Consider the following 16204-nt stretch of genomic DNA (forward strand, 5'->3'; position numbering starts at 1 on the left):
GCTGAAACATCTTTTTTAAATGGGACTACAGAGAGAGAAAGAATGCTGGTGATTCTAATAAAAACTGAAGAGCCAGTTCATGTTCAATGAGATAAAGCTTTAAAGAATATCACTGGAACCAACAGAAACAATAATAAAACTAACAAAAGCAAAACTACCTCGTCTCAGAAGACGTTTATTCTCAGAGTCACCCTCAAATCAAATAATAAAAAAGTGTTCTGGTCACATATAAAAGAAGAAAAATGTAATGAGAATGTTTATTATGTTGAATTACAGTGAGGAATCCCACTCACTTTGGAAATAACAATTTCTTTTGCATTTTTTAATAGCAATTTTCAGATAATTACTTTTTTTGAGGTACAGCTCCTAAAAAATTTAGCACTCAAAAGTGAAAAGTCTTTTCCATTGCTTAGAATCTTTCTCCATTTCACAATATGTCATGCCAAGTACTGTTACAACGGAATATATTAGAGAAAAGGAAATAGAATCCAAAATAAAACCCAAAGTCTTTCAGCTAAAGACGGGCCAAGATTTTCAGAATTAATCATTTCACTTCCTTTGATTTTGGGTGCCCAATTTAAGCCATAAGCCTGCTGAAAAAAAAAACATAATATTTCTCAATCTGGACACCGAAAATAACTATTAATTTCTATGACTTTATCCTTTTTTTTTAATGAAACAAAGTTGCATCACCTAAAAAAAGCCACACCTTTCCACTTCTCTATGAAATTCTTGAATTTCCAGTGATGAGGTACAGCCGAACACCATGGGAAATGAATTAAAATAATCACAATGCACAATAAAAACATTCAAATGAGAAAATTTCATATAAGCAATAGAAAACCAGTGGACCTTCACGTATTCCTGAAAAGTGGAAAGTCACTTTGTTACCTGCGAGTCCTTTGGAAGAGCTTTTCTTCCTAATAAGACTAATTGCTTTACAGGCCCTATTAGTTTTTAAGGCTTTTATGAAATTATTTTTTTCTGTACTAACTTGAATTAGTTGAATTAGAATTAAAATTGCATTTTAATACTAATCTCATTATCTTCTACTGTAATGCACATCAGCATATATAGCTGTTAGTTCTTTCCTCATATGGATTTTCATGTCACATGTTAATGTAACGTAAGCTATTATTCTCATCTGGTTATCTTTTCTGGCATAATTTCAGATGATGTTCTTGTAAAATAAAAGGTGACAAAATGTTAACTGAAAATTTGCATAAGTTAATTTGAATTTATAATTATATTTTAATATATTTTTCCGTCACAGTTATGCGCCTAACACACAACAGTGTTTTTATGAGTACACATTTAGAATGCATTGGAACCACCACAGAAGCTTACCTTCAAGATAAAATGTATACACACATACTATATTTCCTAATGAATACACACACTAGGAAAAAATATCTTGTGCACAGCTATAGAAACAGCCTGTTTTATTCATCTGACTTAGGTACTCAGAAAATATTTCTGTGTGTCAGTCAGCCACGTCAGAAAGATTGTTTAGCTCGAGCCTTCATTGATGTAGCATTACCACCACCCACAGGACAGTCCACTGTTGCTGCAGCTACTAATCCTGACGGACAGATGAACTTCATTTGCTTTAAAGCACACTTTGCTCCTCCGTATGTTAAACTGATGCAATAGTCAACATTACTGAAAAAAACTGCAAAGAAAACTGTATGCAATGAAGTAATATATTATTTATTTTAAAATTGCCAGTGTGCCTTGTATTATGAAATATTAGATTCTACAATGTATAATATAGAATCATAGAATATCTTGAGTTGGAAGGGATCCATAAGGATCATTGAGTCCAACTCCCTGCTCCTCGCAGGACTACCTAAAACTAAACCATATGACTAAGAGCACTGTCCAGACGCTCCTTGAACTCTGACAGGCTTGGTGCTGTGACCACTTCCCTGGGGAGCCTGTTCCAGTGACCGACCACCCTCTCAGTGAAGAACCTTTTCCTAGTGTCCAACCTTAACTTCCCCTGACACAGCTTCATTTCATTTCGTCGTGTCCTATTGTGGGTCACCAGAGACAGGAGATCAGCACCTCCTCCTCCGCTGCCCCCCTTGAGGAAGTTGATATCATTGCATAAGACCTCAAAGCACTTTGTAATCCTAAGAGGTACAGAGGAGTATGAGAGACACAGAGGAGTACATTTATTCACTTGTGGATTGAAATGGAGCAGCCATCTGAAAGACTATAATACTACAGCAATTTAGGTCAGAGTGCAAAACACACTATAATGGGAAAAAATTCTGGAAAGAGATACTGGAAGGCAGGAAACAATCAGCTAAGTTGTCCAGACCTTTATTAGCAGCCTTGTTCATTAATGATTAGATGGGTGAGGAAAAAAAAGGAAATTTTTACTACAAAAAAATCAACAACATCAACACAATGGGATGCTAGGGATCTGAGTTGGGTTGATTTAAAACTCACAGGGAAGTGTCCAACCTAGTACACTACCCCCCACCATTTCCTTCATCACTTCTTTGTTTTTAAGGTCTGCCCCACCAAATATTTTAGCTGGCCGTATCCTTAACCTTAATTTACGAATTTCAAAGATCATAAACACAGTGACATAGCTGAGTTGTTGGGTTTGGGGTTTTTTTTTTTGTAGTTTTGGTACACAAAGAAAAACATTTACATTCTGAGAAGCATAACAGAAGGAAGCCAAGGACAAATTCTTCCCCAAAACGCTACTTTGTTTTGAAAATAAGAAAAAACCCTGTTCTGAAAGGTTTCGCTTTAGCTTTTAGTTGCTCAAAACTCACTTCACCTTACCAGTGGTTGATCACCAAACGACGGAGAATAACGGCAGCATTTGGAAAGCCTAGTTGCTTAACCTCAAGAAAAAGAAAGTGATGAAAGGAAGCTAAATAAGTGATGAAGGAAACAGGACCGACCACATCACACAGTCCCATCACCACAACTGGGTATCTGATTGACAAAGTCAGAGGAAAGTTGCCAAAGGTTGAACAAAGTTCCCTATCTTACGCTTTGAAAAATTAGGATCAGGGGAGTTACACACTGCTGAAGATAGCCACGGAATTTAGTATGGCTGGATTTATTTTTTTTTTAGAACAGTAAGCATTATCTGTGCCTCTTCCTTTGCTTTGTTGGGCTGTACCTAGCAATCATAGCTTCTTAAGTAGCTTGTCACTATTCTTCAACATTATACTAAGGTCAAAAAATGGTGCATTAAATTACTAAGTAAAAGAAACAATAATTTCACTATGCTTTTCAAACAGCTTGGTTTAATATTACCGCCTCTGTTGCACATTGCATCCAACCTAAAAGACCAAGTTCGGATGCACAGCTGGCAAACTCCAGCACTCAGTTACCTCTCCTGCTTGTGAGCCTCTGCTCCCACAACCTCTCATCATTTTGTTACACTGTTCCTCGCTGTTCTGTGCCATTTATATGACAGGGTAACATACGCCAATGAAAATATTAACAGACCCTGAAAATTTAACTGGTCTGCTGTATTTGAGTCAAGAAGTCCCACAGTGGCTTTAAGAGATGGGGAGGGTGGACTTCATTTCCTGAAGCTAGGAAACTTTGATTTTTAAAAACAAAGTGTGTGTTCAGATCAGCACTGGAGGGGGCAAGGGATGAAGTCTGGAAAGGCTATGGGAAACCAGCTTGCCCCAAATTTTAGGAGCAGGAGCCTAACACTAACAGTGTCTGAATCAAGAGGTGTGGAAGTCAAAAACTAGAAGGAGATCTCAACTCTACATTGGTCATTGTCTTTCCTCAGTGTTAAGAATTATCTGCATGATATCAATGCATGCTTCCTGATGCAGTCAGCACGTTAGCCACCACATGTCTCACTCTAGCTAAAACAACATTAACAGTTTCTTCCAGAAACAGCTGATGGGAAGATATGGGGAAGGGGAGCACACGGCATATGAATCTAGAAACTCAATATAATAAAAAAATGTAACCCAAACCCTCCTATCATTTAGAAACACCTCAAAGAAACCCCATCACCTGACCCGTTAGCAATATATCTATAAAGTTTATAGATAATGTATTTCAAGTAGTGAGGTAGCACAAGTTATTAACACTACATGGCATGTTTCACGAGAGGATATTAGCAAGTCCTAACCAGAAACAGCTATCAGCCTGCACTACAGATAACTGCACTAATGTACTACCTTTAAACATAATGTCTTTAGGAGCAACTGAAGGCCTTCAAACTTGGGTCCAAGCTTCTCTGAGATAAAATGTGTCAACTGCCAAACACAACCACCTCCCACATTTCGCTATACAATGCGTAATCATAGGTTAACACAAATTTTTTTAAAGTTTTTCTCTTCTCCTATTAATCTCTCTGCTTCAGTCTACCAGAAGACCAAGAAATATAATCAAACCCACACAGACAAAATCTGAATGCTACAGGTGCTTCCCCTGTGAAATGTTATTTCTCAGCGATCAGTAGGGAACACACATTTATGGAAACAATTTTCCTCATGATAGAGTGAAATGATGCAGCATCAACAGTCAGTGAATTTAGAGAAAGGTACATAATAAATACATTAACAGAAAGAGAGGACGTCTCAAACGCATGCTCTAAGCACTATCAGACTAATCTATTTCAGGGAAAACAGACTTACTTTTTCCTTTAATCCCTTGATCGAACAAACCCAGAATAAACTAGGCTACTCTCCAGTCATGAGGCAGTAGCCCAATTACACACAAACAATGGTGAAGTCAAATACTGTTGTCCTAGTATTCTCAAAAAAATTGGAAGAAGAGAAAAAGGTGCCTTAACCAACTGGCTAAAACTGAGGGATTAACAGCAGAGATTAACAGAAGCGTCTTCGTTTTAGTGCAACAAATCCATATCAAATTAAGCAAACCAAAGGTTCGCTTTCAGACAGGGCCAGATACAACATACTAAAACCAAGACACTCTAAAAACTTCAGGTAAACATTTATAGCACCTCATGTTTTCACTAACGTATAATTCCAGTTTTGTAGATATAATCCACTACACCTGTTCATCCCACTAATGTACAGCTAAAAAAACCCTAATAAAACTGATGTGTAGCTTCCCAACTATTTAAATTCTCAGCATCTATTTACTAGGAAGCAAGTTTTGTGATGAAAATAACGAATACATTACTGTAATTTCGTGACTGATATCAAATTCAAAATCAGGCTTCAGAGATGAAATATCAAATTAATTATGTATGTCAAGTTCTGGAATTATTTTTGAAAGCTGATGGCAACTGAACTAGAAAAGAAACCTTTAACCTTAAAACCTTGCAACCTTTAGTTTTTATTGAAGCTAAGAGCATTAAAAATACAAACTCAAGGTGAACTCTGAAATAAATCTGTAAGATAATGATATGGGTGTTTCTTTGTTAAGGAAAACACTAATTTATTAAGGACCTTAATAAAAGCATTCAGTAGTTCAACAAATAAGTTTGTTCTGTTGTATCTTTTCTTCTGCTTTTGTTAATTGAACAAACAGATGCAAAGCCAAAAATGACATTTATAAAATGGCTGATTAGGCCTCAATGTGGATTCCTTCTCCCTGCAACACGCTGGCTTAGTTGAATTTGGCCCTAACAGCGTGGGAAGAAGTCCCAAAGGTGCTGTTCTTTTTACCTTTAACTCCAGTGCACAAGCCAACCGCCCTGTGAACAGATCACACACAGCCAGTTACTCTGCTCAAGAGACCCGCACCATTTGGCTGAAAAAAAGTATTTTCTAAACAGCAATAAAATCTTCCTTATGAATGGCATTTTATTGAGGTTTCAGAGCGTATTTTTGTGATCCAAGATCACACATGTCTCTTTTAACTGCAGTCCCACTAGCCAGAAAAGAAAACAAATCACAATACAGCAGTTGTTTTCTTTCATACGGGTATGCGATCTTTTCATTCCTTCTAGAAGAATATCTGATACAACCAATAATTGAAAGAAAAAGCAAATGTAAAAATCAGCCACTGAAACAAACCCAAAAATTAAATATAATGTAAGGAGAACAAAATTTTAAAAGCAAAGAATCTAAGAACTATGCTAGAGTAGCTTATGTTTGCTTTACAGCATATACGGAAAAAGCTATCGAGAGAAAAGTCCTCTTCTAAAAATTTGCAGAAATTTGGGATAACAGTTGAATGTTATCCTGTCATTTTGAAATAGTGTATGTTAAAGAGTCAAGATATGTCTCACAATACTGAAAATCCAGTCTTCAGCAAAAGGTATTAAACTGAGCAGTTGCCAAGGACAAAAAAGAAAGCACAGTGAAGGTACCAACTCAGTAGAAGAGGATTTCTGATATAAAAGAACATGCATGAGAACATTCAGAGTCTTGCTCTAAGAAAAGGATGTGAGGACAGCGATGCTAGCAGGACCATTCTGAAAAAACGTAAACCGGTCCATTTCAGGGCTAAATGCCTGATGATTTTATGTTGCTGAGATGCCCAAATAAAAATCTTATGTCATTTAGCTTATCTCCTTAAAACCAAAATTGTTTTCAAGAAGAATCTTTCAAACAGATTCTCTCTATAGATGTGAATGGAAAAGCGTTTACCCTGTTAGCTATAAAGAAGCTGTACCAAATCTGATCCAAAGTTGGCCATTCCCAGAAACTATCCTGAGAAAAGTATGCAAAAGGATGGGGTTGGTTGAAAAGCAATGTTTTCACGCTCATCAAACTCTACCTTGTTACAGCATCTTCATTATCACAAGAATCTGAGATGGGAAGTACACAGCTCTATTTTGGTACCCACGGGGTGAGACCAATTTCTAGTAACGAATGCAGACCACAATGTCTCTCAGAATGGCATGTTTGGCATATTTCTTTTGGGTGCTTAGCAAACAGATTTATTAAGAGGTATCTCCTCAATGAAATACATTCTGTAGCACTGGCTTTGACAGCTCACATCGGGTTAATATGAAGAGTGCCTACTGAGATGATTTGTTACAGACTTTTGACTGCCTGGAAAATGGGGGACAGCAGCATTATTTGTAATAAATATACCACATACAGGGCTGAACAGCCTATCTAAATAGTGCAGATGGCTTAGTTCCTCCTTCTCTGATATAGCTGTAATACCGTCTTCTCAGTCTGTCAGCTGTAGGACTCCAGAATACAGCTAGGAATACTTTGCAAGTTGAATGAACGCCACTGGGTTTCTGGAGAATTCCATGAGTGTTGCAAGCAACATTTATGAATATCTCTTCACCGGAGGTTTCTGCAATAGCCTTGGTAATGTGCATGGACAAGGTTACTGGTTTACACATTTGAGGAGGGATTTCTACCATTTCACAGTAAGTGGATCTGCTACAGAACTAGTAAGTATGTCCATGAGTGTTTTGAAGAAATACATTATTTTTTAATATATTCTGAAGGAGCACAGAAAAAAAAAATAATCTGGTGACAAGATGCCCCATGTCTCAGACATCTGAAATATACTCTCACTGATATCCTCAGTGATCACAAAGTTTGTTAATTAAATGATCTGTAGTTCAGAGTATCTACTGAAGAAGATAAATTCTTTATCTAGACAATGATACTACTCCAGCGAACTACTTTTTATTTGGTGACCTTGAGACAAATGAGGCAAAATTAAGATTTTAATTGAGCTGATGCCCTTACCAGGGCAACTGCCTTGATATGGCCTGTCACTGAGATATTTTCTGCCTCCCTTCAATGAATTAATCTTCCACGTAATTGGGGAACACTCATAATCATTAGGAAAGATCAACAAACAACAGCGTTTGCTGTCAAGAAAAATATTCCTAACAGGAATCTCATATATTTTCTATAAATTATCTGTCTTTTCATATGAAGACATACATTGCAGTGTTGAAAATCTAATAAAGAATTACTGAGGCTATGGTGAAAACAGGATACAGAAAGACAAGAGGAGAGTTACAGTCCCTTTCTACTCTGAAATAAAATTTCTCTACCTATAATTCAAAAAGCATCCTCCACTATTCCAAGATGCAGAAGAAAATGCACTCCTTCCTCTTTGGAATTTTCAAGAAATCAACTGAAATTCCTTTAAAGGTTTTGGTGGGGTTTTTGTTGTTGATTGCTTTCTGCTTGTGCAGACAGCTGTAAAAAAGCAGTGTACAGACCCTTTAAACTAATTACAAAAATTAAAAAGCCGTGTTGCTTTAATCAAACTCAGTATCTCTTGGCTCAAGATTAGATTTTTCTTGCAGATATTTGCAAACTAATAAGATGTATTTCTGTCCATTTAAAAAAAAAGATAAAAAGATAAAAATGGATCTAGGGAAGATTACATCTGTAATGGAAAAGTACTAGCAATTCATATGTGCTCCCGGAACTGTTTCAGTCCCTTTGAAGGAGAGAAGACAACCAAGCTGATCTGCCAAGAATGTACCCCTGACGCACGCTTCCACGGTAAACTGCAGCTTTCGTCAGAGCTGGCCTTCCAGGTCTTCATACACAACCCACTCTTCCTGAATCTTCGGAGCAGTAGTATCTTTGAAAATAAAATCTTTAAAATCTTCTAAATTCTTCTTTCAGAAGGAAGGAAATTAACACAGAGCCACATGCACTAGCAAAACATCCAACTTACTCAGGAATAAAGCCTTAATTTTTGGAGAACTATGTACAAGACACGCTACTGAGACCAGCAAGTGGCATGAATTGCTGTAGTTTTATAGGTTACGCAGCGCTGATACCCAAGGCTCCTTCTGGACTTCCCAAAACAAAGGCACAAGAACATCAAGAAACCTTCACTGGTGGTGCTAAGTTTCAGTTTTAGAGGCACTGAAGAAATCTTTGGTTCTGGTCAGGGTGCATGAGGAGACTGAGGGATGGCAGCAGTCTGGTTCGGATGGGATCTGAACTGCAGCTACTATAAGGCAAATTTTTTTTTGCCTCAGCAGGTGTTTCTTCTAAGGACAATAAACTTAAACTTGATAGTGAGAATCGTTCTGAGTTTGGGGATCTGCTGTTTCTTTATAGACATGGAAAAGAAGTAATTTTTAGGAAAATTTAATGCATTCAACAGGAGTGTGATGTACCTGTAGAAGTAAGGGTGGGAAATTTAACCAAAACAGATTATGCTATCGGAAGCCTCAGAACATAATTTAATAGAAAAAATTAGATTAAGTTGGGAATAGCATGTACTTACCCCTTCCATTTAACATTTACCAACACAGTAATACTTTAAAATGTTCTTCCAAATGTTTGGCTTTTGTTCACACTATAAGGTTTTTGCCTCAGTCACAATTAGCATTTGAAGCTTTAAGCATTTAAAAATACAAAGCAGACTCCTTCAGCTACATTTCATCTGTCATTTGTTCATGTGATCCAAGCATACTCAAAAAGAACATGGAAATAAGCAGTCAAAGGAAACAAACTGTCAAAAACTGTGTGCCATGCCTCATCTCTTTGAGCAGACATCTGCATATTCCATATTAAAATGTGAAACCTGTGCTGAAAGCAAGAGATACAAGAAAGGGAAGAAGGCATGCCGTAAACTAAGGAGTAAAAAACAACAGTTATTTTTGCATCTCACTGATAACCTTTATATAATGCCACTGCATGGTCTCTACAAAAACTATGCCTATTACCTATAATGTAGGGAACAGTCCCTTTGATTGGGAGATATGATCATGAAACATTTCCTTTAAGAAGAAATTACATAAAATGTTGCAGTTATTACATAAGTGTTGTACTCCAAATGCACCAGAAGAATCCATTTTTTTCACATTCCAAGTCAGTGGCCACTTTTGCAGTATAAAGCATCATCTTGCAGTAGCCTGATAAAGTTTTTACTAGTAACTTCATTTAATGCTTTCTCCCAGGTTTTTTCATACAGGATGGCCTAAAAGTAAATGATGAAAAAGAAAAGAAGATTTTCTGTGCAAGGTGCAAGAGAACAGAGAGGAAGCAAGCAATGCGAAAAGAAAAGACACCTAATGTTGATTAATGAGGTATCAATCCTTTAAAATATGTTGACATGTCAAATACTGAAAAAGTGTTTGCTCTTATATCCTTTATATATATTGCTAGAAGTTAGTAATAATAATAATAAAAAATATCTATTTCTAAACTGTTTATTCAGGTCTCTATGTGACATTGCTAACATATTCTGCTGGTATTATCTATGCAAAGTGAAAAATTACACACTGAAAAGTGAATGTGTGTACCTGTCTAGTAATTGGTTATAATTTAACAACATTAATGCTGTTATTTATTTGGTACAATCAGGCACATCCAGCAAGACCAAGAATCCTACCAGCTGAAAATTAAAAAATTAAACAGAATACTTTTTTTTTTTTTTTTAAACATTGCAGACTAAAGGAACTAAGTGAGCGTATAATGAAGATTTACAGAGTAAGGCAGGCCTAGAGAAAGAACCAAACTACCCTGAAAACAATATTGGTAAAAGAGAAAACGTATGACAGGAGATGCCCCCAAAAGCATGTATTTTCAAAGATACAGCATCCCCACTGAAGCCTGCATGGCTAAGATTCTTTACCCTTACATATACTTGCACGGTAAAGTTGCATTATGTCACCTCTCTTTTAGTTCCCAGCATGTGTGACTTCATCAAACATGGCATGAACAACGCAAGACATTAAAAAAGCAAGGGGAGGTTTGCAGACAATCTGAGTTGTGCTGGCATTCAGAACGGAAACAATCTGGTCAGTGCTATTAGTGCCAGTGGGACTGGTAAAGCTAAAAGTTGGACTGATGCTGAAAGCTAAGGAAGACAACATATGCTTTTCAGAGCTGCCATCTGGTGAGCTACAGTAAATCCATGGCTTTGAGAAGTCAGGAGTTCACATGCTAGGAGGGAGCTGAGCAACACAGGGGAGTAGGAACTAGCAGGAAAGCAGCCTCAATTTTCTGTTGGATTGACACCTTTTGCGATCTTTTGTCAAGGCTGGCACTGAGCACACTGGCTTGGCAACTGCCAGTTGTTGGCAGCTGTAATTTCTAGGACCAAATGAGGCTCTTCTGGTCTATCTACAGAGAGTATTTTGCAACTCAAATTTTTAATTCTTTCTCACTCTTGGTTTTTAAAAAAGGAGATAGGTTTCTTGTAATTATCAAGTTCATTCCAGAATGCTTGAAAGAAGGATGCTGAAACTGAATCACTCCAACCCCACTGTCACCCCAAAACTACCATCACGCTTGGTCCCAATTTCTAGCAAACCTGTTCAGTATTGTAAATAGATACATAACAATGTTCCATGTAAAAACACTTCACTTCGAACTGAGTATGCTGAGTCACTAAAAGGATAGGTGTCACTTCACCCCTTAGAGCTAGGAGTTAATTAGTCAGTCATGAACAGAAAGTGACAACTGGAAATATTTTGTTCTCCAAAGAAGTGAAAAAACATTTCTTTTAATTAAGAAGAACGGCCTCTCTGCTGGATAAGAAGGAAATGAAGTAAGTTTCTGACAGTATGATTAAATCTGTCTGAATTACCTGGGGTACTTCAAGAAGACGACTGGCTAGAAAAGCTGACATATTCCAGCATGAAAGGGGCCCTCTATTGTTTGCAAATGAAGAACGTGTTATGCAGAAGGAGGGAATACTTGACTACACCACCCTGTCAGGACAATGAAATGGAAGAGAGCCACAGAAGAGAAAGGAAAAGGGGAAAAAAGAGCTTACCGATTTAATCTTAGTGTAAGAATGTTAAGCATGTTTTTATCTTGCAATATCTGTAATAGCAGATTTTATAATTTTATGAATAAGCAATTTTATTTTCATTTTACAGTAATGTGCTTAAGAGTGATTTCAAATTAATTGACTGATAGCAATAGAAGCGTGCATTGAATCTATAAACTGTATGACTGTAATAAATCTCTATGCTTATCTAGCATATTTTTCATCCAAAAGATGGAAAATTATTTGCAGAGAAGATGCACAGGCCAGTTAGGAAAGCTGGTTTCACAGGAATCAGGATGAAAAATATTAGCTAGTGATCAGTTGTAATAAGGATTGATGAATAAAGTACTGAGAGGCACATCTGAAACACAAAGGTTTCAATGCCCTCATCTGAGGCAGTGAAGTCACCTTGTGTGCAGGTCAAAAATGGAACTTGATCTTCACAAGTAACACAAAGGTAACATTTCAATTTAGTCACAGGCGCTGACTAAACACATGAGGAGTAACTTCCCAGCCAGCTGAAAATCTCACAGCAGAAAAATGCTCTGTCTCTACAGGGCAGCTGAGAAGATGTGGAGTCAAGTATGCTCTATTTTATTTGCCCACAACCTGAGCAAGAGAAAGGATGTGACAAAAAGGGATGTGAATACTGCAAATGGAAAATGGTTCTTTCAACTCGAATGACAAGGCATAACAGTGTACCTGGTAACTGCAGATGCAGAGTAGCAAACCGCCACGCTGTCAAATCTAAGGTCCCTGTCCCAGTCTAAGCCCTCAGCCAGCAAGGGAAGCTTACAGAGGCCGTATGAAAAACACAGGAAACAGAGATAATTTCCAATTTTATATTCTCTGATTCTATTAACAGCAATAAGGTTTGGGAGCATCTGTGTTTGGGGACAGGAAGGAAGGGGACACAATTAGGAGAAGCTATTATCGTCCTCAGGCATTGCGTGTGCATAAAGGCAACGTTAGAAATCTTGAAAGAACATCATCTGGGTAAAATTATTATTTATGAAAGGACAAGCCTATTGATACCACACCGACACATATCACGGTGCTGTATTATCCCAAAAAGCAGCAATTCTTGGGGCTTTTAAAAATTGTTTAAAAACTGAGAATACAAGTAGAAATTTGCAAGAAATAAAAGTGCAGTGGACACCCCCCCCTATTTTTCTTACTTCTTTCTTTTCTTAGAGCTGTAGTGCTATAAAATAACAAGACAATTATTGTTTATCCTGTTTTTCAAGGTCAATGTTATGCAGCAAATCCTTACCAAAAACACACAAAAATTGTAGCGTTTGTCCTAGAATACAGATGAACTTATCACAGTAAGTTAGAACCATGGAGTAATTTTGGTTGAAGGGATCTCTGAAGGTCACCTGGTTCAATTTCCTGCTCGAAACAAGGCCAAATTAGAGCAGGTTGCTCATAGCTATGTTCAGATGAGTTTTGAGTATCTCCAGTGATGAAGACTCCTCAGCCTCTCTGGGCACCTGTTTCAGTATCTGACTACCATCACTGTGAATTTTTTCCACTGATAATCTCATTAGAACGTAGATTGGAATGTGTTGCAATTTGTGTCTGTTGCCTCTCAACCTTTCACTGAACACCTCTGAGACAAGTCTGGCTCTGTCTTCCCTGGATCTTTCCATTAGATAGCTGAAAGACCACAGTATGATCTCCCATGAGGCTCCTCTTCCTAGGCTTGAACATACCCAGTTCTCTCTGCCCCTCCCTGTATATCATGTGCTGAACACCTAGTCATCTCACCGGCCTGCCTGCTGGACTCACTCCATTATCCCAATGCCTTTCTTGTACCTGGAAGCCCCAAATAAGACGTAGTATTCCAGATGCAGCCTCACAAGCACCAAGCAGAGGGAAACAACCACGTCTCTTGACCTGCTAGCTGTGCTTCTGCTAATACAGCCCAGTATGCACTTGGCTTTCTTCACAGTAACATGACACTGTTGACTCAAGTTCAACTTGTCCTCAGCCACCCCTTGGTCCTTCTCTATGAACCAGCCTTCTAACCAGTTGGCCCTCAGCCTGTACAGATGCGGGGGTTATTCAACCCCAGGTGCAGAGCCTTGCACTTGCCTTTATTGAACTTCATGAGGTTTCTGCCAGTTCATTTCTCCAGCCTGTCAAGCCCTGCCCTCCAGCATATACTCCCCATAACCACTCCCCTCAGTTTGCTATCATCCATGAAATTTTTGAAGGTGTATTGTGTCTCATCATCCACATCATTAAAAAGACATTATACAGTGCTGATTCCCCTCTGAGCCACTCATCTCATTGCTGAAGGCAACCAGGTTGGTCAGGCATGATTTGCCCTTGTAAATCCATACTGGCTGTTCCCGATCACCTTCTTGTCCTTCAGGTGTTTGGAGATGGCTTTCAGGAGGATCTGCTCCAAAAACTTCCCAGCAGCTGAAGTTATACTGACTGGCCTGCAACTCCCTGGATCCTCCTTCTCGCCATTCTTGAAGATGGGTGTGATGTTTGCTAGTCATGAGGATCTTCCCCTGACAGCCACGAGCTTTTGAAGATGATAGAAAGAGTCCTCGCTATAACATCAGCTGGCTCCCTCAGCAACCTTGTATGTATCTGATCTGATTCCACCAATCTGCCTATTTCTAATTTGTTTAAATGGTCTGTAGCTTGGTCTTCCACTTCCGTGGGTAATGCTTCACTCCCACAGACTCTGCCACTATGCTCAGGGATCTGAAAGGAGTCCTTATCAGTAAAAAAGGAGGAAAAGAAGCTACTGAGCACCTCATCCTTTTCAGTGGTCTTTTAAAAAGGTCTCATGCCCAACTGAGTTCTCTGTAACTATCCTATTATTGCTGAGTCCAGGGTCTGTTAAAGCTTTTGGTACTGTCAGTTATGGGAATGTTTGCACCAAGACTATTTTACCATAGACACATAAATTCACTGTCTGTCCATATACTTACCTGGCTTTTAGAGTTTTAATAGAAATAAAAATCTAGCCATTTGGGGGGATAAATTTTTACACGGAAGTTAGCCATTAAAGAAGAAGAATAACCTTCAGATTTTATTCCTTTGACTAAATGTGATGTGACACACATGGTTTAGTCAAAAAGTTTAATGTTGCATGAAGTTTGAATGATAATTTCAGTTAATCTTCTGACGATGACATGCTAGATAATTTGTTAACTTTGGAACATATTAACATGAAGACACATTTTAAAATGTATTCTAAATAATGTTGTATTTTGATGTTTCAAATAGTATGGTAAAAAGACATCTTTTTTTGTTATATCCGAAAAAAGCAAATTGTGAGGGATTCCTCTAATTTCTCAGAGCATTCGACTCAGAGCGCTTCAAATTTCACAGCATACTGTTGACATACAAACATCCCCGCCTAGTGCCATATCCAGTCACGTGTTTTTCTAATGCTACCTCAGTTTGAATTCCCACAGGAAAGCTGCATGTCTTGTGAATACATGTACTGAAAACAGAGCAGTAACACAAAAAGAGAAACAACTCGTCAGTGTCTCATATAATTAAATTAATTTCAGCAGGTAATAGGAAAGACATCGGATCACACGAGACTGCAGAAAAGTGAGAATTCTGAGATGATGTACAGCTGTGAATAATTTTGCTTTAAGATGCAGTGAAATGAGGCAAGAAAAGAGGACGTTTGACAGAAAAGCTACAGATTCCACTTCAAACGGAGGAAGAAAGCTGTGATAATCACTATACCTAAAGCAAATTTGAAAGACTATGTCACTGACCTGTTTTACGGAAAACCGCAGTTCTATTTTGTGCCCTACTCATCACCACCCAACAAGTCTGACACCTTCATTTCTTCCTCTCCCCGCTATCATCTTGCAGATGCCTTACTTCTCACTCACAAGGCATAGACAACTCTTAGAAGCAGAGTACTTTTTAATGTAAAGAATTCCATAAAGCCATTTTTGCTCTAAGTAGAATTAAAGGAAAAATATATTAAATAGAAAACAACCATTAGAGGTTGTTATTTTTTAGAGACCAAGGAAATTCAAATGGAAACTTCTTTGAACACAATGTATCCGGCTCTGCTGAGCTAAAACTAACCATTGCTGACTTGACATGCTTGAAATTTTTATCATTTCCTCACGTGGTTAATGACCAGCACGGTGGTAGAATGAAGACCAGAGTCTCCTGAAGGTATGAAACTAAAGAGCCAGCCACACTTCCAGTGAAATTTCTCCTGACAGCCCAGGCACTTTCTCAGCACTCAGATACACAGCTTCCTGGAGATACAGTATATGGCGCAGTGTATAAAGATATTTCCATCACAATGAAAAACCCACAGGAACCATACACTATATGCCTGTAATGAAGTACTCTTTTCTTTTCTTATTATTGAATAGTATCCTGAGTTTCCTGTATTTGCTTAATTTTCTATGCAATATTATCTGTCATTTTCTTATAGAAGGATGATATGTTTTAAATATTTCTTCGGTGGTTAGATGCATTCAGTCTAACATAAATTTAGGACTCTGGAAAAAGGACTGAAATAATCCCCTCAGATTTAGTATTTTGTTTTTACTTTGAT

At 37.9% G+C, this 16204-nt stretch overlaps 1 protein-coding gene across 2 annotated transcripts in view; it reads right to left on the minus strand.

Annotated features, from left to right (window-relative positions):
- Window positions 1-16204, minus strand: part of ERC1 (ELKS/RAB6-interacting/CAST family member 1) — a 310978-nt gene that overhangs the window by 147748 nt on the left and 147026 nt on the right. The window lies entirely within an intron of this gene.

This window comes from Pygoscelis adeliae, unplaced genomic scaffold, assembly GCF_000699105.1.
Source record: "Pygoscelis adeliae isolate BGI_AS28 unplaced genomic scaffold, ASM69910v1 Scaffold38, whole genome shotgun sequence".
In the NCBI taxonomy this organism is placed as follows: Eukaryota; Metazoa; Chordata; class Aves; order Sphenisciformes; family Spheniscidae; genus Pygoscelis; species Pygoscelis adeliae.